Source organism: Myotis daubentonii, chromosome 3, assembly GCF_963259705.1.
Source record: "Myotis daubentonii chromosome 3, mMyoDau2.1, whole genome shotgun sequence".
NCBI lineage: Eukaryota > Metazoa > Chordata > Mammalia > Chiroptera > Vespertilionidae > Myotis > Myotis daubentonii.
Window position 1 is genome coordinate 129,358,495 of NC_081842.1, and position 24,045 is coordinate 129,382,539.

The window sequence follows — 24,045 nt, forward strand, 5'->3', positions numbered from 1 at the left end:
CTTTTTTAATAATTGCACATTTCCAGAAAAGTTGCAAGACTGGTACTGCCATACCCCCTTCACCCAGAGTCCCCAGTTTTCCTCTCTCCCCTCCTCCGTCTTTCTCTCCCCTCCAGCACTTCATTTCTGAGCTATTTGAGACCAGGTTGTAAGCCTGAAGTACCATCATGCCTATGGGCTCCCGTGGGTGCTTCCCAAGCAGGGAGACACTCTCCTCTGCAGCTGCAGTACAACCACCGGCATCAGCCCAACACCGCCTTCCAAACCAGGAGCCCCATCAACTCCACCAGCAGCCCCAACAGTGTCTTCATTTCCTTTCTGGTTCAAACTCCAATTCAGGATCATGCCTTGTGCCTAATGTCCTCCAATGTGGAAGTTACAGCCTTCCTTTCCCTCTTGTGTCCTTGAAAATCCTCAGAGCACGACCTTTCATTCTGCTCTTACCCTCAGCTGGGTCAGCCCAATCTTTCCTCCTGACCAGTCTTGAGCTCCGTGCCCTTGCCGGTAACTCAGGGACGATGTGGGGCTCTTCTTGGAGCACCACCTCCAGGGCACGCTGGGCCTCCATGGCCCACCTGTGGAATTGTTACTCTTGGTCACCTGACCCAGTGACCCGCCAGATCTCTCCACCATACAGTCGGTCACCACATGCTGTTTGGAACTGATGAGAGCTCCGTGGGAAGATACTCCCAGGCAATGTTTTGCCTTCTGATCACAAGACACGGTGCCATTTCTCCATGCTCAGCCTGCCTCTGGTGCAAATCCCTTGACCTCCTCTAGCCTCCTTTGGCGGACTGTGCGCTGTAACGCAGTGCTTGTCATTCTGCTGGAAGCATGGGAAGCCCCAGATTGATGGAGGCCTGGAGGCCAGTCCTGGCTGCGCCTCTGTGAGCCTCAGTCCCCAGGTCCACACAATGGGGCCGAAATGGGCACTAAATGAAATCTAAGGTTCCTTCAGCTTTGATGTCGAATGGTTTAACTTCTGATTCTCCTGCAGACCCCTGTGTCTGCTCTGTAATTGGCATTTTGAAACAGCCCTTCACCTGATTAATGGAGTGGGTAATTTGGGGCGACAGGTGTCTGGAGTCCTCCAGTCCTGGGCAGAGGAAGGAAGGAGTTTAGCCTTCTGTGGTGAGTGGCCACATGACCTCGGACCTCCCAGCATCCACACACTATCCTCTCCCTGTCTTACTGAGCCAGGTCTTTGGGGAACAAGTCTTATATGGACGGTTCATGAGCTCATTAAAACGATCATAATTTTCACTGCCAGAGAAGAGGCTTTCATTGAACTCCTCCCCTGTCTGCTGGGTAAATTACAACACAGAGACAGAAAACAGATTAGCAGTTGTTTCTGGCTGGTGGGTAGAGGTGGGGGAATAAAGAGACTGATAGTTAAAGGGGATAGTTGAAGGCTTTTCTTTTTGAAGTGATAAAAATATTCTAAAATTGATTGCAGTGATGGTCCCACAACTCAGTAAATATACTGACAACCATTGATCTGTAAACTTCAAATGAGTGAATTGTGTAGTGTGTAAATTATCTCTATAAAGCACACACACACACATCAACACGGAAGGACCATCACAGATTTCTAAATCTCTCTGTGCTGATGTAAGAGATGAGAAGAAAGGCATCCAGATGTGGTCCCAGGTGAGGTGGGTGAGGCTGGAGAGGAGCTGGGGAGAAGGGAGAGTGCTGCCGCTGGGGAGGAGCTGAAGCAAAGGCCCAGGTTCTGGAGGAGGCCCTCAAGCAACAGAGATCAGAGCCCTGGGGGTGGATGTAGCCCTATTGGTAGAGCTCGGGGTTTTAACCAGTAGATCAGCCACCAGGTAGTCTCTCCCTACATTAAGGTATGTGGGGATTTCTGGCAAGGATGGGGCCTGGGATCAGGCTCCCCAGCACTCAAGTCAGGGACATCACTGCCCACGTCCCCTCTGCTCTGCCAGCACTGGGCGTGACCTCTCTGTCTTCAGTTCAGGTGATCTTAAGGCTTCAGAGAAGGGAAAAGTAGATCCCCCTCCAAAAAGGCCAGGTAGATAGATGATAGATACAGACAGGCCTTGGTTGATTCCAAGGATAGTATAGAGAGGTTGTCACAATAAGTACAAAAAAAATCATGGTTTAAATTTTAATTTGACAATTCCTAGCTCTGAGATGTTGGCAGGTAAATTATGTCTAAACCTCACTTTCCTCACCTGTAAAATGGGCATAAAAAGATGTTTATTTCATGAAGTTGTTGTAAAGATTAAGTGAGAAGATGAATGTGAACCACTTGGTTAAATGCCTGATACATAATAAGTATTCAACAAATGCTCATTCTCATCAGTCATCTTTATATTATTATTATTATTATTATTATTATTATTATTATTATTATTACTATTACTATTATAAACTCACTATGCACGTAAGAAAACTGAGAGCCTGGAAGCCAGGACTGTAATCCAGGTCTGACATCCTGTCGGGTTCTGCCTGCAGGTTCTGGGCCCACCCCTCCCTGGGAAAGCTAAGTATTCAAAGTGCAGCTAAGTTGGAATAAGCTCTTCCAACTCAACCTGATGCGGGTGTGGGAGTGCTGGAACCCAAATGGAGGGGGACATCACAGGAAAACCCCTGGGTGTGATTTGAGGTCCCGTTTTATGGCACCCAACTTCTGTGAATGAGAGGCGCTTGCGCAGGGCTGCCATGGTTCTGAGGCAGTGCTCCTGGGCCAGGACACTGGGTGCCTCCTGGCAGAAGTCCCTGATGACGATGTGGGAACCGGTGTCCATCACGTCATCGTGAGTCCTGCCCTGCTGCAGAAAGGGAGGGAGTGTCATGGGGAAAAGATGCTTTGGTTTGGAATGAACAAGCAAAAGCACTCTGGGCACCACTTGTCTGGGGCCAGCAGGAACACACCGAAGGAGCTTCCTGGTGAGGTGGAGGCAGGGCCGGGGTCTCAGAAGCTTTTGATTTCAATGGGCCTTTCACAGGTAGAGGCACAGGTGAGGCCAGTGTCTGACTCTGAAGCCTTTTCTTAGAAGGCACCGCCCTGGGAATGAGTCCCTCCCTCTGAACTCATTTCCTCTTAGGGCTTTGTTCCAACTGGGGTTTCTTTTGAAATAGGAGAAGGCCCTGCTCCCAGGGTGGGATTGGGGGCTAAAGCAGGACAGCCCCAGCCTCAAGCTGCTACTGCTGGCTGCGTAGGCAGCCTTTCCAGCCTCCAGGGAAAACCTCTGTGTTGCCTTATCGCTAGAGGAGCCCAGGGATCCAGCAGAGAAGGAAGGGGTGGGGTGTGGGTGTGGGACAGGACAATAGCTCAGTTGTTGTTGCACAAGGCACACCCTCATCACCTGCGTCATTTCTCCTTCCAAGCCAGAAATCCACCCTCAGATGTGCACACAAAGCTGGCATTAAGAGGAGGCGTGCACACACCTTGGAAAGCAAAATCGTGCACCCTGGCTTCAAAGGAACCAGCTTCCCCCTTCACAATTCAGCTTTGAAGAGCTGTCCGGGATGTTTCTTGAAATGCCTGCATCTTATTGTTCCAAATGATTGGCTCTTTATCAGCAGCAACAAGACTATCATAGAATGGTTCCTAAATTGGTGGTTTATAAGCACACTTATTCTTATGCTCAGAAGTCAAAGAAAAAACACCACAAACAGAAGACGGTTGCCTTTTTACACCAATCTGTATTTGGGGACTTACGTAGCTAACTGACATAGACCAGGTAGGAACAGGAACGTCCCATAATGAGGCCTAGGGCACCTGCTTCACCAAGTAAATCCAGACAATGACACTGGAAATTACTTAAGAAGGGTGTTCCTTGTTTTGCATCTTGAAGGCAGAGCTCTGATGGGGTGAGGAGTCCCTGCCCTGGATGTCCATCTGCTCTGAGAAGCCACTTGTCAGGGAGGCAGTGGGGACACACAAGTCCTAAGAGCCGGAACCCAGATCTGCTACTTACTGCCTCTCTGAGCCAGTCTGGGCCTCAGTTTCTTATTCCCTAAAGTGAGCCTTGCAATTGTCCCTACTGAGTGCACTTACTAAACAATAACTATTGAAAACAGTGCTTAGCAAACTGCCAGAGCTCACCATTAAAGGTACATAAATATGCAGTCCACCTCCCTGAGTTTACATAGGGAAACTGAAATTCAGAGACCTGAGGTTAATTAGCTCAGAGTCCAGTCCAGAACCCAGACCTCCTGGCTCATGGTGCAGTGAGTTTGGAATTTTAAAAACTATTAATATTATTATTATGCATCAATCAAAAGACTCCTAGGTGGCACTAACTTTTTTAAAAAATTAGAGCAGAAGTTGTGACCCTGGCCACCTCAGGCTGCTCACAGACACATCCTTGTCCCAGCAGATTGGGAACCCCTGGAAATGGGGCTGTGTGGCCATAATGGAGACCCAGCCCTACGTCCCCTGCCCTGGGTGTCCCTAGTGCTCGACCAGGGGAAAGCAGAGCATTCCACACTGCTCTTTGCATTCTAGGACAGCCCTGTAGGGTACAATATAGCTGGAAAAGATGGGAGATTTGCCCAATGATGGATGGTAGGTAGATTGGGAATCAAACCCTGGTCTCCTGGCTCCAAAACCCAGTCCTCTTCCTCCTGGATCACACGCCCTCGGTCTGTTTGCCATAGTTCCTCAGAAAGAAGGAAAGGTGTGTTGTGGGGGGAGGAAGGCCCGGGACAAAGGGAACTCTTCCACGATTAGAAAAGAAAAATGTCACTTGGGTTTTTACAGACTATTTTGAGAGGATCAGTAGCCCACAGCTCTAGCTAACTAGCACACAGGCTAAATGTGGTCTGGCCCACTACAGAAAAACACACACAGATTTCCTGGGGCATAGAAAAATAAAAATGTTCATTCTCTTAAAAAGCAGCAAACCATTCTTGTTCATGAGAAGTCCTGATAGATGAGATGATTTACTCACCCACATAAGACGGGGGAAGAAACATCTAAGGAAATTTGGAATATTGAAAAATATTTTATGACTTAGAAAGTATTATGAAGAAAAATGTTCTACATTTCTCCTGGGTTTCATGGCAATAAAAGAACAAAGGTGGCACTCTGCTACCTGCTAGCTCAGAGGATGGTTTCCTCCCTCCCACCCTTCCTTCCTTCCTTCCTTTCTTCCTTCCTTCCTTCCTTCCTTCCTTCCTTCCTCCCTTCCTTCCTGTGTGTATGCATTCAATAAGTACTGAGCACCTCCACTGTCCACTGGGGATTCAGTAGATAAGAAGACAGAAGAGACTTTTTCCTTCATGGATCATCATTCTTACATTCCAGTCATATTTTTGTTTAGTGCTCACTATGCAGAGATCACTGGGAAAATAAATTCAATTCATAAACCTACAATTGTCCACTCCAGAAGTATTCCCAGTTTCATAGGCATTTCTTATACTCATAAATTTCCATTTTCCTCTGGAAAAACCAAGGCACAACAAAATCAAACAGAAATGAAGTGATATAATTCCTGTCAGAGAGCAAGTCAATGGCAGAAAAAAAATGACAGCTATAACCACAGACATGGTAAAAAGAAGCCAAGTTCAATTCAGAAATTGAACTCAAATCATTATTTTAAGAAGGAAACACTAGTGAGTCCAATCTATTCCACCCCACCTTAAGGCTGTATTTATCTATAGCAAAACTTTGTCTCATGGATTAGTCAAAGTTGCATTGACTAATTTTACTGTAGGTAAAACTAACATTCTAACTGTGGGAAATTTTAAAATACTCCAATGGAGTATATTTGTTGGTCCTAGGAAAGAGCTCAACTGTAAGACCAGTCATGAAAATGGGGCTTTTCCTGTACCCCACATATTCTTGGATCATGAGAAATCTTGTTTCTCAAAATGCTAACAGGTCAATAGCCACAGCAATCTTGAGAAAAAAGAGCAAAGTTGGAGGCATCACACTACCTGATATAAACTATACTACAAGGCCATAGTGATCAAAATAGCATAGTACTGGCATAACAACAGACATAGATAAATGCAACAGAATAGAGAACCTGGGAATAAACCCACACCTATATAGTCAATATTTGACAAAGGAGGCAAGAACATACAATGAGGTAAAGACAGTCTATTCAATAAATGTTGGGAAAATTGGACAGATGTATGCAAAAAACATAATGAAACTAGACCACCTTCTTACACCATATACAAGAATAAGCTCAAAATTTATTAAAAACTTAATGTAAGACTCAAAAAAACTCCTAGAAGAAAACATAGGCAGTAACATTTCTCTTAGCAATATTTTTCCTGATATCTCTCTTTGGGCAAGGGAAACAAAAAAATAAACAAATGGGACTATATCAAACTGAAAAGTTTTTGCACAGCAAAGGAAACCATCAACAAAATGAAAAGACAACCTACTGAATGGACGAAGATACTTGCCAATGATACATCTAAGTTTTCAATATCCAAAATTTAGAAAGAACTCATATAACTCAACTCCAATAAACCAAACAATCTAATTGAAAAATGGTCAGAGGAGCCCTGGCTGGTGTTGTTCAGTGCTTAGAGCATTAACCTGCACACTGAAGGGTCACAGGTTTCATTCCTGGTAAAGGGCATGTACCTGCCTTTCAGCTTTGATCCCTGGTTCCAGTCAGGCCATATAAGGGAGGCAGCCAACCAATGTGTTTCTCTCACATCAGTCTCTCTCTCTCTTCTCCCTCCCTTACATGCTCTCTAAATATCAATGGGGGGAAAAACCATCCTTGGATGAAGATTAACAAAAAAATAAAATACAAATAAAAAATGGGCAGAGTACCTGAATAGACTCTTCTCCAAAGAGGACATACAGATGGCCAATAGACATATGAAAAGATGCTCAACATCACTAAATATCAGAGAAATGCAAATTAAAACCACAATTAAATTTGCATCTGTTAGAATGGCTATCATCAATAAATCCACAAACAACAAGTGCTGGTGAGGATGTGTAGAAAAGGGAATCCTTGTGCACTGTTGGTGGGAATGCAGATTGGTGCAGCCACTATTGAAAACAGTATGGAGAGTCCTTAAATAAATTAAACATGGAACTGCCTCATGACCAAGAGATTCCACTTCTGAGTATATATCCAAAGAAACCCAAAACACTAATTCAAAAGAATATTTGCACCCTTATGTTTATTGAGGCTTTATTTAATATAGCCAAGTTATGGAAGCAATCCAAATGCCCATCAATAGACAAGTGGGTTAAAAACTTCTGGTGCTTATTTACAATGGAATATTACTTTACCATAAAAAAAAATGAGTGAAATCTTATCACTTGCAACAGCATGGATGGACCTAGAAGGTATTATGCTAAGTTAAATAAGTTAGTCAGGAAAGTCAAAAACCATATGTGGAATCTAAAGAACAAAATAAATGAACAAACACAATGGAAACAGACTCATAGACACAGAGAATAGACTGATGATTGTGAGAGGGGTGGGGATTGGGGAACTGGATTAAAAAGGTGAAGGGATTGAGAAGTACAGATTGATGGTTACAAAATAGTCATGTGAATGTAAAGTACTACAGTATAGGGAATCTATATCTAATCTAATAATAGACAAACATGGTAATTGACCATACCTTCACTACGCTTCCCATCAGCTAATCAGGGTGATATGCAAATTAACTGCCAACAAAGATGGCAGTTGATTTGCATACATAGGCACAATGCTGGAGGCGAAAGGGGAAGGATGGAAGAAGCCACCTGCCGCTGATGGTGATCCGAAACTCAGGCGGCAGGCAAGAACCAGATGGCAGGACAAAGGTGGCCCCCAGGGCCACCTTTGCCCTGCCCCCCAGCCCGTGATCAGAGAACCAGGGTTCACCATTGCCCAGCCAGTGATAGGAGAAGCCAGGTGGGGCAGGAAAGAGGAGGACACCAGCAGCCGCCTCTTCCCTGCCAGCCCCCCCGCCCTCCCCCCCGCCCCGGACAATGATCAGAAACCCAGGCAGCAGGCAAGAGCCAGGTGGTAGGGCAAAGACAGAGAACCAGGGCCGCCTTTGTCCTGCGTGAACTATGCAGCTGGGAGAGGGGAGTCGGGCCACTGGGAGCAGGGCGGGAACTACCTGGGGTTTGTGTCAGGCAGCCCAGAGCGGGGTGTGAACTATGCAGCCAGAAGAAGGGTGCCGGGCCACTGGGAACAGGAACTATGCAGCCAGGAGAGGGGTGCCGGGCCACTGGGAACAGGAACTATGCAGCCAGAAGAAGGGTGCCGGGCCACTGGGAACAGGAACTATGCAGCCAGGAGAGGGGTGCCAGGCTGCTGGGAGCAGGGCGTGAACTTCCCAGGGTTTGCATCAGGCAGCCAGGAGCCCGGCTTAAACTATGCAGCTGGGAGAGGAGCACTGGGCTGCTGGGAACAGGAACTATGCAGCCAGGAGAGGGGCTCCGGGCTGCTTGGAGCAGGGTGGGAACTTCCCAGGGTGGGCGTCAGGCAGCCAGGAGTGGGGCCGGAATAAAAGGGTTCCTGGAAATTCAGGCCATGGCAATGCAGCAGAAGTTCCCGCCCCGTAGCTGCTTGCTCATTCACTTACTCGCTCATTCATTCACTCATTCACTTACTCACTCATTCATTCACTCATTCACTTACTCACTCATTATTCACTCACTCAGCAAACCTTCTTAGGTCCCTGGCACCAGGCCAGGCACTGAAGTTGAAGCAGGGTAAGACAGAGCTATGTCCTCAAGATGTTAGCAATTCAGTAGGGCGAAGCAGCCACATGAACGAGGCAGTTGTATGCACAGATGCAGTGTACTGGGTTCGGTGAGGGCTGTAACTAACGCCGACTTTGTTCTCTTGATAAAATGGGGCCTCGGGAGCCAGGCTACCCAAGCCTGTAGGCCTGTGCCTCAGCCAGGAGTAGCCAGGGTCCTGGAACATGACAGAGGGTGCAGGTCAGGCTGAGGTGTCTGGCCCCACCCCTCACCCCCACATCCCCGAGTACACAAATTTTTGTGCACCGGGCTATTAGTATATATATAAAAGCCTAAGCAACTGTTACACCCAGATGACCGGATGATCGGACGACAGGCCAGTAGCTATGACACACACTGACCACCAGGGGCAGGTGCTCAATGCTGGAGCTGCCCCCTGATGGTCAGTGTTCTCCCACAGCCAACTTTCCCCCACCAGCCAACCTCCTGCAGTCAGCCGATCTGATTGGCCCAGGTGGGGACTGGGTGAGAGGACCCCAATCAGTCCTGACTGCTAGCCAGGCCAAGGGACCCCAGCCGTGCACAAATTTGTGCACCGGGCCTCTAGTAGAGTCAATAATATTGCCATGACTATGCATGGTGCCAGTTGGGTAATGGAAATATTAGGGGAATGCTTTGTAAAGCAAATGATTGTTTAACCACTATGCTGTACACCTAAAACTAATACAAAATAATATTGAACATAAAAGAAATGCTAACAGGTCAGAAGGCAATAATGTTCTTTGCTGTGTATAGTACAATACCTTGAAGGCAAGCTGTCTAGGGAATAAAAAATTAAAAGAGATTCAGTTGGAAATTGCTCTCAAGGGGCTATTATTCTCAAGGTCAGTTGCCTCTAGAAGAGCATTATTCTTCTACCCTAGCCCCTGGTAGCCACCTGTACTTTTTAAAATTTTTATTATTATGTTTAATCCTTACCCTAGGATACATTGGAGAGTAAGAGGGAGAGAAAGAGAAACACTGATCAGTTGCCTCCTATGCATGCCCCAACTTAGGATCAAACCCACAATCTTTTTTTAGGTGTACTGGACAATGCTCAACCAAGTGAGCCGCCCGCCTGAGGCACCCCCTGTACTTTTATGGTATTTCAAAGCAATTGAAGAGGCAACAATATCCCAAAGCTCTGCAAAAACATAGACAACATGGTGGCAATCTTTCTCATTGCTTATAGAGTCCTTCAACTCTGTCACCTTCACATAATTCCTCCTACAGACTCCATGGATTATAAAAATGACCTGATCTAAGAGAGGCCGAGAGCTCCCCAGGCAAGCATTCCTTGGTCAATGCTAAGGCCCCCTTTTGGATGTTTGCCATGCATATTACTTTATTAAGGACACAGAAAAGTGCTGTAGTGAAGAAATCTGTTTAATTCATCATTTTCTAGGCTTATTTGACCATGGAAATTTTTTCCCCTCTACCATCCATTAACATCTCTTGGATTATTTGAGACATTGTCTGAGAATATTCTGATTAAGTCCAAGCTTTCCTCTCTCCTACTCTGTACACGGATCTCAATAAAATATACCTAAATCAGAAAAGGTGCACAAAAAGTGTTAACTAAGTGAATGAAGAGATTGACAAATTAATGAGTGAATGACTCAGTGGATTTACTATAAGTTCTTACACACTCCAGTGGGACCCTTGGCAGCCATGAGCCAAATATTCAATGCCCACTCTCCCTCTCCCATGAGGAGAGGCTGTTTGAAGGCTCAGAAAAGGGCTCCTGGAAATTTGGCCCGCAGTGCTGCAGTCACCCCTGTGCCCAGCCAGCCTATGAGCCCTGCTGCTGCTGCTTAGACTCCGGGCAGAGCAGAGGAAGCGCTGGAGGCTGGGATTTAATGTGGGTAATGTGACGGGCCTGACAAGCTGGGACATCTGCTTGGGACCCGTTACCTTTCAAAAAATGTGGTTAGTTATGTAGTAGGTGGCGGCGAGTGGGGTGGGGGGAAAAGTATGCTCTGGGTCCACAATTCCTTGTCCTAAACCCTTGGGCTGCTGTGTTAAGGATTCAGAATTCTTCATATTTTTAGGAAGAAATGGCACGCAGTGCCGATACCTTACATTGTGTAACTCCACTCACAGAGGGCTTGGGCACTGCCCCATGAGCAAGCATTAATATTTCTAAAATAAAACATGAAGATAGGTGAGCTAAATAAAACCTATAAATAGTTTCACGTCAGTTCAGCTGAGATTTTGCTGGCAAATGGCATTAGATGTTAAAAAACACTGGTTTGCATAGCTTTCTGGATTTTAGGATTGCAGATAAGTGAGAGTCTTTCATGTGCCTCTCACCAAAAGGACACTTGCTACAAAGAGAAAAGGGTGGACAGTGAGTCCGTGCAGCAAATGTAAGGACTTCTCTTCGTGGAAAAATCACATCCCCGGCGCATCACAGTGCTCTTTCTTATTTGTGAACAAAATATTCCTCAGTGTTTCATTTCTGATCAATGCACTTTGGACCTTGCTTTAACGTTGTTTGCTTTGAATTGGAATCCACTCTAAAGGGAACCTATCTGCCCTTGAAAGACATACAAGAACTTTAAGCTATTTTAACTATGAAGAGGAGGAACCCTAGAAAGAGGGGGTTTCCCAGGGAAAGGGTTGAATAACAAAGTTTTAATGTATTACCAGTAAATTTCTAAAAGGGATCAAAGTGTCTACCATTCGGTGAAGCAATCCAATCATTTTTAATGTGCCCAGTGACAGTGCCACAATGACTCATTTCTCTTCTTATATGAGCTTCTATGAACTCAAATATCAGTCTCTGTGACTCCTGGCTTGTGGTCTCAGATTCTAACCTAGAAAGAATGGCTAAATGCAGACTATCTCCTGTCACAATCTTCAAAGGGCCTCCAATTTTCTTAAGTGCTAAAACAAAATCCTCACAACATGATCAGCTATTATTTGCCTCAATAAGTGTCTATGTTATGCAACATGAGGTACTTGGCCATGATGCTAATCAAACAAGTGACAGGTGTTCCAACTTCATAATGGTTGTAAATGTCCAGACTAGTGCACATTGGAATGGGACACCGGAGGGTTCTGCCTATAGAACAGCTCAAGTATACTCCTAGTGCTCTGGCAAAGTTGAGACTCCGAGACTGTACCTTCTCAGCCTCAGGCTATAGGTGCATTGACAAAGAGAAGTAAAGATTTCACAAAACCAAAGAGCAATAAAGGCTCTCAAATAATATTGAGCTTATGCCTTTACTTCAGGCAGGACAGCACCTAACTGCTCAGACCCATCATATCCACCTCCGTTTCCAAAGATCTCCCAACATAAGAACTCGCCAGTGCTGGTAATCCATTCCTGGGTCTAAAGTCCCTAAACGTCTGTTTGTGCCAGCCCAGCCCAAAGTTCCCAGATAGTAGGCCGATTACATTATATCACCGGAAACTTAGCCTCACCGGGCCCTGAGCCTTAATAACCTCACAAAGGGAATTTCCTAAATCTCATATCCAGCTGGGATTTAGGACAATGGGTTCCTTTCCATTAATCTTTAATTCCTGAAAATGCCAATAAAAGTCGTGTGTGTCTCTCTCTAGGTCTTCAAGGTACGAATCTGAGGTATCCAAGTGGCTATAGGAGGTGATGCCAATGGTGAAGCCACCGGCATCCAGCTCCTAGGTGGCATTTGGTCCTAGAAGCTGGGAGGTGACAGGAAGCTCAACCAAAGGGCCAGGGGCAGAGAAATGGCATGCAGCTCCCTGGGCAGCCAGAGCTCACTCAGCAACCAAGGGAACAGGAAATCAAAGCTGACAACTCAGTGGCCAGAGGCCCTGTGGTTCCTGCCTGGCCCTCTGAGTAGGGAGATCCTCCTGCCCTCAGGGGATGGTGGCCGGATGGGAAGTGTGTGCAAAGGCCATGAAGAGTGTGCAGCGGATGAGGGTGGGGGGCAGAGCTGAAGAGAAGTCGGCCTCTCGAGGCTCCATTCTGTAGGCAGCTCACGGAAAGCCCTAGAACAGTGCCTGCCACACAGTGAGTGCTTGCTGAACGTAAGTGCTCTCCTAGCTTCCTGACCCGCCCCCTCCACGCACCACATTCTTGACTTCCCTATGAGTGGGGTCTTCATAGTTCAAGCACTTCTCCTTAGAAATACTTGAGTAGAAACCCTGTAGTCAGAACTTTGTAGTGAAAGGAATAGTGTAAAGATTGGCAATTAAAAATAAAACATTAAGTGCTGGCCTGTGTGGCTCAGTTGGTTGGAGCATCATCCCACGCACTGAGGGATTGAAAATTCGATTCCTTAGTCCCGGCTGGTACAGGAGACAGCCAGTTGATGTTTCACCCTCACATCAGTGTTTCTCTCTATCTCTTCTCTCTCTCCCTTCCTCTCTAACACAACCTTAGGTGAGAATAAATAAATAAATATAGATAAATAAGCCCCCATTTATATAACATTCCCAAAATAACAAAATTGTACAGCCAGAGAACAGGTTAGTGGTTACCAGGGGTTAGGGATGGAGGAAGGTATAGCAGGTGGTCGAGAGCAGTTCTGCATCTTAATTTTGGTGGTGGTTACAGGAATCTACCACCAGTTTAATGTGATAAAGCTGCACAGAAGTTTACACAGGCACAAATGCCTGTGTGTTAAGACCGGAGAAATCTGAATAAGATCTGTGGATTGGACCACTGGCCATTTCCTGGTTTCACTATCTAGTTCTGCAAGATGTTACCGTTGGGTGAAACTTAATGAAGGGCACGGGGGACCTCCTTGTGCATTGTTTTGCAACTTCCTATGAATCTATAACTTTTTTATTTTGTAATAAAAATTTTAAGTGACTGAATCCACGTGAATGAATTGTATGTGAAATTTGCTGAACGGTTAAGGTAAGCAGAAATAAATGTATAGACAAACTCCTAATTATATGCACTATTTTGTTCTGATATGAACTTTCCACATGTTCCTCACGAAGGGATTGGGAAAACGCTTATCCAGAACCATCACTTTGCAAAACACTCGCAACAGTGTAGTCGCTATGAAGAGTACCTTCTAGAACTGTGCCGTATACAGCCTGTGCAGTAATGCACAGCAACCTTGCCATTTGCCAGCTCCAGCAAAGGTTGTATCTCAGTTCAGATTCTTTATTTCCGTCATTCTGGTTTCATAATCTATTTCTGTATTTCAAACTGCTCCACCTTCAAGCCAGTCTGGATTTTAAAAATCTCATTTGTGTATCAGTATTGATGTTTTGATTATAGAGAATTTTCAGTTTTGTACTTGCTCGATCTTCAGACATGAGAACAGCTCTTTTATTCATTTATTCAATAACTTGCAGTTAAGTGCTTACTATGAGCTATAAAGATTGCTTTCCGTAGTGTAATTCCGACCATGGCGGACATAATGCACACAGGCACCCATGCAAGCTGAGGTTTAGGGCACTTCGTCCTCCTCCCCTGGCTACCCTGTAAAATGCTTCCTACCTAGAAATGGCTTCTCTCTGGAGCTCTGGGATAGATCGAATGGCCCAACTTGTTGGCAGAAAGGGAGCTCCCAGTGTGACAGGCTCCTTGGAACAAGACTCCCCAGGATGCAGAAGTGATTTTGTGTTTCTCTGTGGCTGCTATTGGGCCCATTCACAGTCATGCTGTTCACAGCGGGGCTGGTCCAAGGACATGCCCCGTGCAGGCTCAGTGAGGGGAAACAGATGGAAACAGGTGAGTAATGGGCAGGGATGAGGAGGTGGTGGCAGGGGTGGTGCTGGGAAGAGGGCGGACGGATGAGGTGGTGCCTGAGCCGGTGACTCAGGGAGCTCGCCTTTGTGTGGAGGCAGAGCTTGCCCGGGCCATGGAAACCACACCCCGCACAGGTTCTCTCCTGATCTGCTCCTCCTGCCCCCAATTTCCCTCACACACAGGTGCGAGGGCTGCACGAAGGCTGCTTCCCGAGCCCTGCGTGGGATAAGGCCAGCGGGTGATCCCAGGTTTGGCTCTCCCCGTGCTCCTGAAAGGAGGCTTAGCCTTGCAGGTCTGATAAAGGGTTAGAGATGAAGTAAGAGGGGGTGGGGCGGGAGTGATCTTCAAGCCCCAGGATGCAAAAGTTTTCCTGGAGCAATTTGGGTCTCAACACGTACACTCACTCACACTCACACACTCTCAAACACATGTGCACACATGCTCACATACACAGACACCTGGGATTACCAATCACCGACTCCCCCATCACCAGCCCTACTTCCTAATCAGGTCTGGGGCAGGAAAGAGGCAGCATGGCAGAGGGGCTAAAATAATTACCTTTTCTTATCCTTTAGGGAAGAAAATGAGAGAGGAAGGGAACGTGCAGACTGCAAAGGAAGATTTTTCTTAAACTCCAGTGACCTGGCCTTGCAAGCAAAGAAAATGCTGCATAATTAAAAAGGAGGAGAGGAAAACCCCTTTCATCCTTCACTGTCAGACACGTTTGAATCCTGGCTGCATGACCTCCTGGCTGTGTGGCCATGGCAAGTGTTTTTTTGTTTGTTTGTTTGTTTGTTTGTTTGTTTGTTTGTTTGTTTTAATCTCTGGGTGCCTCACTCTCCTCATTTAAAAAATGGAGACGTTGATACCAACTGCATGGGACTTGGGAAGGCTTGAGGGTGATGCTGGGAGAGAGCGCAGAGAATGCCTGGCGCAGAGGCAAGCACATTGGGCGGCCTTTCACCCCTGAGTGGGACGCCTCCTCACGCGGCTCCCACAGAGGCTGTTTCCACTGTTCTGCCCCCTGCATTCTTCCAGGGCCCCTCTCAGTCACCTCCTTCCCCATCATCCCTTTCCCCTAAGAGGCCAAGAGCTGGCCTTCCTATGCTTGGGTTTCCTCACCGTCACCCATGTCCACAGCCTGCCTCCCAGACCTAGTCCCAATCTGCAGGCCACTAGTGACACGTGGCAATGCCTGGCCCTGAGCAGGAATCAGCAAGCAGAGGGGTTCCACTCAGGGCTCTGCTCCACTCCTCAGGGCGCCCCCCCCCCCCCCGCCTTTTCCATTCTTCCGTCCTCCACCACAGGGTAGGCTGAGAACAAGAGCGGCCATCAGTGAGCATCCAGGCCTTCCCAGCACTGCTAGGAGCATTTCCCCTGTGACCTACTGCCCGGACTTGGGATCTGCTCTCTAGCCCCAGAGCCCCTCTGTCTTTCCCAAGTAAATGACTGAGGTTACCAACGGCCTCACTGTGGGAAAGGAAGAGGAGGAGATGGAGGAGCAGCAATGGGGCTGTCGACCCACCCGGTTTGCCCAAGACTTAGAGGTTTCCCAGGACACGTCACTTCCATGGCTGAGGCTAGACTCTAGAGAGTGCTGGGAAGACTGGGACAGCTGATCACCCCAACAGCCGCTCAATCGTGATGCCTGGGACTCCAGCAAATACTGGTTGCCACTATAACAATGGCTCAGAACTGCAGTGCCAATTTTAAGAAAGTTCTTAACTTCTCTGGGCCTCAGTTTGCTCATCTTTAAAATGGGAATAGCCATGGCTACCTTTTCTGTCATTGAGCAGAAAAGGGATCAAGCGCATGGGCATCGCCAACAGTGTATGTCACATGCAGTGAGCCCCCACAGGTGCCAACAGCCAGCCCTGGGAAGGCTCCTAGTCCACCTGCCAGCTGCTGGCCTGGCTGCTCACTTGCTGTCTCCAAGCCTCCACGCCCTGGCCTGTCAAGTTGGTTCTGGGGCGAGGTTAAACAATGAGATGCAGGCCCTCCGGAAACACAGGTCCCCTCCCCTCTGCGATGTTCACCTCCCCCAGTCTTTGGGGAAGAAGAAAAGCGGAAGGCAGAGAGCTGGCTGAAAAGAGACTGCGGAGCCTCCCCTGGCCAGGCCTGGGGTAAAGAAAAGGCTGTGTGTTTTTTAAGGAAGAGATCGAAACCTAAGACTCAGACGGGATGGAAAACCCCAGTCCCTCCCGTCCTTCAGCACCAGACGCCAGACGAGGAAGTCTCTCTGCGGAACAATGGTGAAAGGGACCTGGTGAGGGAGGGGCCCGCAGCGAAGAGAGGGTGTCAGCTGTGCCCCAGCGTCAGCCCATGCAGCCAGCACACCTGACCTGCTGGGGTGGGAGGTGGAGCAGAGCCAGGGCCCTTGGTGTGCAAAGGCCACGTGGCTCAGGCATCTCTGTTAAAGCATCTGGCCCCGTTCCACTTCTTTTGACCTCTGAGCCCTGGCTGAGTTTGGGGCAAATTCCACCCCCTCCTGGACCCCCAGCGTCCACGGCCCCCGTGCTGACCACGTGTTTCTCTTCTCACTTCCAGGCCTTGGTTGTCTGGCATTGGTCTCCAAGGCATTTATGTGAAGGTCAGTGGCTCAGATGTCGCTATTTTTTAACATTTATTAGATGCCAATGGCATGCTGAGCCGTGGAGGAAGCAGAGGTAGACAGAGTGGGCGGGCACGGCCCGGCCTGAGATAAACACATGCGTGGCATTCCAGAGCTCTGAGGGAAGAAGCCCCGCAAAGCCGAGGCCGGGCAGCTTTGTTCAGGTTGTCACCTTTCAGGGCCTTCTCAGAAGTTTCCACTCCAGCACTTAGCGATAGGAGAGAGCAGCGCCTAAGGACTTGGCTGCCGCTGCAACGCTCAGCCACCCGCACCACATGGCCAGCCACTCCCCACATGACATGCTTTGCTCCCATGGCCCTTTGGCTCCCTTCCCTCCAGGCGCTCAATAATAAAAGAACAGCTGGAGACAGGGAACAGTCACCCTAACCTGGAACTCCGCCCGTCCCTCCTCCGGGGAGAGGGGGTTGAGGAGTTGGTCTGACCCAGAAGGAAAAGCCATCACTTTGGAAGGGGTCAAGGGGGTGCAGCAGGAGGGGTCAGCAGAGCTAGGAGTGCAGGGGTGCAGGGAGGGATGGAATCCACGTTTTCCATTGCCTTTCATCTTCCAGCTGACCCTCACCTCCTGGCTGAGTGCGCTCAGCACCCTGGGTGCAGCATAAAAACACCCGGGGCCAGGGCTGGGGCCGGGGCTGGGGCTGGGGCTGGGGCTGGGGCTGGGGCTGGGGTGGGCGGAGCAGGGTGTGTGGAGTAAGGGCTCTGAGAGGAGGCTGGGTTCCAGCCCGATTCTAGCCTGACTTGGGACAATTATTTCACCTCTGTGCTTTAGTTTCTTCATCTGAAAAGCACAGGGCTGGGGTGTGATGGGTTCACAAAGATCCTTTGAGCTCTCCGATTCGGCAGTGTGTGCTCCTGAATGAGCAGTCGGCCCCCTTTCTGGGGGCCAGGGGCGGAAGGCGAGGTTGTGATGGGAGGGGCTGCCCGTGCGGTCTCCCCTGAGAATGCTCTTCACGTCTCTGTCACACGGCCTCGCCAGGTCTTCTGGGTTTGGTACTGGCGGTCCCCACCCTCCAGCACACATCCTCGCTCACCTTCCAGTGACTCACGGCCACCAGGATGCAGTTCCCCAGAGCATGCCTGCAAGGCAGTGCCCACCGCCCCTCTCCCAGGTGCCTCTGGCAGGGACCTGGCCGGGTCGTCAGCTGTTCCTAAGCCCGAGTTGCTCCTTGAGTTACAAAGTGGAGAGGACATGGAAACTGAAACAGGAGAAGCAGCTGCGCGGCCAGAGGGCTCCTGGGGCAGCTAGGGAAAGACAACCCGGCCAGAGTGACCACATTATTTATTGCTTCTCTTGGGAAGACATATATGGTTAGGAAAAGAACCTCTTCACATCACAAGACACAGTCCTGCCTTTTCGTGGCTCACCAAGCACCACCAAACTTACTCAAAGACAGCTGCCCGGCTCCGGCAGGGAAGTACCTAACGATCGCATGTGGGCATCACCGTTATTTTTCCCCAAGCGCCTCACAGGATGTGGGGTTCAGAGAAACTGCATTTCATTTCACAGGAGGGAGGGAGGCACTCCACTGAAGGGGAGGGTCTTACTCAGGGCCACCCTTCCAGCCACCCGAAGTGAGCCAGCTGAGCTGTGTCTCAGGGCCTGAGCCAGCCTGTCTCTGTCCCGGAAGTGATTCTGGTAGCCAGGCCTGGGATATTTTGAGAAACAAAGGGAATTAGTCCCCCCCCCCCCCCCGCCCCCCAAGCCAAAAGCCCAAAGCATTCCCACCACTTCACAAACTACCACCCTGGGCTGCAGAAAGGAGAAAGGCAGGGGTGGGGAGGAGGCTGGGCAAGGGAGGAGGAGGAAGGCTGGCCAATTGGAAATGATGTCATGTGGCCACAGCTAAAAAAACACTGGCTGCTGCGTGCTGGGTGCTGGGGCTGCAATGCCAGGCCAGTGCTGGCTGGGGAGTGGGTCTCACCGGTTGGATCAAGTGGCTGCTTTCCTGGAAACCGGGCTTCTGGTTGCTAGGGCTGATAAGGCAGGGAAATGCTCCCTCCCCACCCCCTGGTTCATGGGAAAGCATTTTGACATTGAAGAAGAGCTGGGACATGTTAACCGCTGAGAAAAAGCAGAGCAGCCCCGGCTTAGTGGCTGCAGCTACCAGCCCTGCAGGGACTCGGATTACCAACTCCAGGGTGCAGAGGCCAAGGAATCAGATGGTGTGTGCCCCTGAGACTGTGGGGGCAAATCCCAAAGGACACACCACCTAATGTGGCTCTGGGGCACTCTGTCTTCTCCCGGGCTCCCCCAAAATCCAGCTTCCACTCTAGATGGCTGAGCCCTTGCACCACACGTGTGCAGATGGCGCCCTGGGAAGGGAGTCCAGGCGCTGCACACTTGCTGATGTGGCACCTCAGGCCAGCGCAGAGAGGGTTTACCCAGGGCAGTGAGAAAAGACCTGCAGCAGGCACAGGAGGCCCCTAGGAGGCCCTACCTGGGTCAGGACTGTGCTGGCAGGTGTGGCCAGAAGGGCAGTGGCCTTGGAGCCCTTCTGTGCTGAGGGTCAGGACCACAGGGCAGCCTGCAAGGAGAAATGTTTGGGGTGATTCAGGAAATGAAATCCTTTGGCAGAGAGCCAGGGCTGGCCTAAGGTGCACTGATTTCTGCCCTTTAACAGTGTTGTAACTGGTGCCTCCACGTCTCCGTTTTCGTCCACTCAGAGTTCAGCTCCCCTGAAATGTGTGAAGTGCAGGCCCTCTATTGGGAAATCCAAGTGCCCATCAAATGCCCAAGACAGCTTTGGACCCACACACACAACTAACAATTTCAGTTTTTCTCTGATATCCCCTGTGAGCTCTCAGCAGAGGACCATGGAGTGCACTGAGCTCAGAAGAGCAAGATCCAGATATCCCTGTGGGGGGAGCCCCTACCCTCTCCACCCCCCAGTCCTGCCCCGTAAGTCATCCTGGGAGCCCGAGTGCCCATTCATTTCCTCGGGCTCTATCTCTGCTCTAACTGTGGAAGTGAGAGCTAATGGGCCCCCTACTGCTCTGTGGCTCTCTATTCACCACCAACACCCCCTAGAGAACTGATTGTGTTCCAGGGAGGCATGGAGTAATGGGGAAGAGGGGGAATAGAAGCAGATGAGAAAAGGAGTCTGAAACCAGCCACCCAGTGAGACCAGATAGGAAAGTGGGAGGTGGGATCAGGCGAAGAGGCAAGCCATAGCCAGGAACCCATTGGCACAGGGTTAGGGAACAATGAAAAGTGCAAAGGCAGATAAATCTAATTTTTACAAAAAGATATTAAAGAAAGTGAAACAGGATTGAAAAGTTGAAGGGAAAAAATTTGGCCAATTAGAAACAAGGCCATATAAACACCTTCATGCACACACACACACACACACACAAATAGATGTAGATGTAGATGATATAAATATAGATATGAAAGTGAGAAAAGAAATAAAGAGCAAAAAGTAAACATTTAACTAGAGCAATAATTTGTATTCCAGAAAGCTAGTAGGAACAAGCACTTTGCAAATTTAAATATTCTACACGGCAGATAACAATTGTAAATACAGTCGTATTAATAGTACTGAGCAGTAATTCTATTATGATTGAATCATCTTTCTTTTTGAAACCTTGGTTTAGCATTTTCTAACACAGTGCTTTAAAGGTCATATTTTGATACAAATCCCACCTGGGCCATTATTGCTGGGTGACCCTGGACAAGCCCCCTGAGTACTCTGTGCCATCTGCAAAGGGAGTTACTAAGAGTCCCTATTCAGGAGGGGGCCGTGACATTTAAATGAACTCACTAATCCAAGTAAAGCTCTTAGAACATTTCCCAGTTAACAGTACAGACAGAAATGTTAGCTGTTATTATCATGTGAGATAATTATATGTCTTCTTTAATTTGGAATTAACTTGAGGCTAAGAAGCCAGTTAGAGGAATGTTTCAATCATCCAAGCAGGGGTTGACGGTGTCCAGAAGCAAGAAAGTGGCAGTGAGATTGGAGAAAAGGAACATTTGAGAAGTTGAATCAGTTGACTTTGGAAGTGATAAAACATGGGTATTGCTGAGAAAGGAAGAAGCAGTCAAGTGAGACCTAGAAGTTCTTAGCCTTCTAGGAAGGAATATTAGCTGAGAGAAGGCAATAAGGGAGGTCCAAGAGTAGCGGAGAATAATAACTGAGTACCTGCTATGTGCCAGGCAGCAGTCTAAGAGTGATTCGTGTATCCAGTTTTTTAATCATCATAAATTATGAGATAGTTATTAGTCCCATTTTACAGTTGATAAAAGCAAGCCACAAGTCTGTAATTTTTTTCAAGGTTGCATAGCTGATATATAGGAGAGTTAGGATTTGAGCTCAGGCTGTCTGGCTCCAGGATCCACAACCAACCCTCCCCCACATAGCCTTTCTAAAAGATAAGGAGTTCATTTGCATTTGAGGACAACTAAGATGCTATGAGGAGTAGTCAGGTGGATATAGCAGCCTGAAACTCAGATGAGAAGTGAGAGATAGCAACTAAGCAAATGATTTCAGACGTGGGGGCATAGTGGTAAGACCACCCCCATGGACGTGGACAGGTAAGGAAGGGAGACTGTGCCAAGTGAGGAGACAGAGTCAGCTGCCAGCCACCCATGGGGACCTACGTGTTGGGTGCTTTTCATTGTGGACACAAACATCACAGTGACTTTATGTAGGATGTTTTTCAGCTGCCCTTTTTGGTGAAGCGGCCCTGTCCTGGTGGGAGTCATGCCTTGACTGCAGCAGCTCACTGTCCCTGAGCCCTGGAGGCTGAGGCTGAGCCAACAGCAGGTGCCTGGCCAACCTGAGGCTCCCCACAGGACACTGAGCCGATAACAAGTGATGCCAAAGCAAGGACAGCAGGACTAGATTCCAGCCCAGGCAATGCCATCGTGTCCTGCGGTGGCAGGAGGTGGCCGTGGCTGGTGGCTGGCAGCGAAGTCCCTGAACCTGAGGCAGGATCATGGCTGGGTTCTGGCCGCCCATCTTCCTTCGGTGGCCAGTCACGTTCTTAGCCTTGTTCTCTCATCTGTCTGTCTGCTCAGTCACCTTCTGACATATTCCCCTGAGTCCCTCTCCTAGAGTCAGTTTCCCTTGTTAATCTGGCTCTCTGACAAGTCCACATCAACCTGCCATTCTTTCAATAACTCTATTTTCTTTGCACTCATTTCTAACCTTTGTAATAGATTAAGAAAGGGATTATATATTTTCACCTAAAAGAAACAAGCACCTCTGACATTTTATTGGGGGGAAAATACAGCCATAAAGAATGATTGCCCTTTATCATAACAAGTATCCAAATGTACAAATGTAGCAGGTGTGAATTCTTCCACCACACCTGCAGTGTTATGAAAAATGTCTCATTCAAAATGTATAATTAATTACATCCTAGTTCCAGCCCCATGCAATGGACTGAAGGTTTTTGCCACACCCAGAAAATGTATATGCTGAAATCCGTACCCCACAATGTGATGGTGTTTGGTGGTGGGGTCTCTGGGAGGTCATCAGGTCACGAGAGTGGATTAGTGCTCTCAGAAGAAGTGCTACCTGTCCCTGTCCCGCCCCCCTTCCCACTCCACTCCCACAGGTGAGGACACAGCAAGAGGGTGGCTGTCTACAAGCAAGGACAAGGCTGTAAGCAGACACCAGATCTGCTGGTGCCTTCATCTTGACTTCCAGCCTCCAGAACTGTGAGAAATAAATGTCTGCTGTTTAAGTCGCTAATATATGGTATTTCTGTTTTAACAGCCCAAACTGACTGAGGCATGGCCCTTGCCAAGGTTGGTTAGAATGGCCAATGTTAAACACTCATGGCCCTCCACCCTGCCACACGCAGTAACTCACTTGCTTCTGAGAAATGGAGAACCTCTCCTTCCGTCCTAAACAGTCACTATTTCTTCTTTGCTGCATAGTGCCAGTGCTAGGGGCTGATTCTCCCCATCTGCCATGCCCTGCCATCCTGAGCTTTCCTCTCCTTTACCAGCGTTCCCAAGGCCACAGGGCCTGGTGGCCAACCTCACAGTCACATTTACCCCAGGCCCCCAGAAGTGCTCTCAAGGAGTGCCCTGGCCTAGTGAGCTATGAATCCCGTGGTCCTCTTCCCCGGGTGTATCCACAGCCCCCTGATCCTCAGTCCCCAGGCCCCCCTCACACAGCGCACACCTCTTGTGGGAATCCAGCTTCTTGCTCCTGCAACATTCAGGATGTGAGAGGAGATTGTCTTCGGGTACCAAGACAGCAGAGAACACAAGAACTCCACAAAAGAATCCCTTTGTTTTTCCCTACGGAAAAGAGGAAATTACTTCTTCCTTTTGCTGTCTCCTAAGGAAGGGGATGAACAAATGTAAAATTAAATATCTCAGTTCCAGAGCTGAGATGGCAACAGCCCTTAAAACACAACTTCCTATATAATAAAAGGTTAATATGCAAATTGACCCAACAGAGGAATGACCAGTGGCTATGACGCACACTGACCACCAGGGGGCAGGCGCTCAACACAGGAGCTGCCCCCTAGTGGTCAGTGCACTCCCAGAAGCCGGGCTCATGGCTGGTGAGCACAGTGGCAGTGGCCCCGAGGGCTCCCAGACTGCAAGAGGGCACAGGTCCGGCTGAGGGACTCCCCCGAGTGCACAAATTTCATGTATCGGGCCTCTAGTTTTAAATAAGAATCACTTATACCCTGGCTTTCATGGCTCAGTGGTTAGAATGTCTGCCTGTGTATGGAGGGTCAAGGTTTTGATCCCCACCTCCAGTTGAGGCATGTGTGGGAGGCAACTAATCAATTTTTCTCTCTTCTCTCTCTCTCTCTCTCTCTCTCTCTCTCTCTCTCTCTCTCTCTCCATCTCTCCCTCCCCCATCCCTTCCACTTTCTCTTTAAAAATCAATGGAAAAAATATCCTCATTCCTTGGGTGAAGATTGAAACAAGAATAATTACTTATGATGTAAAATGTACATTGGCTGATATTATGGCTTGAAGCAAAAGAAATCAACTAATTGTAGCTTAAACAAACAAAAAAAATAGGTATTTTTTTAATATTTAAAAAATATTTT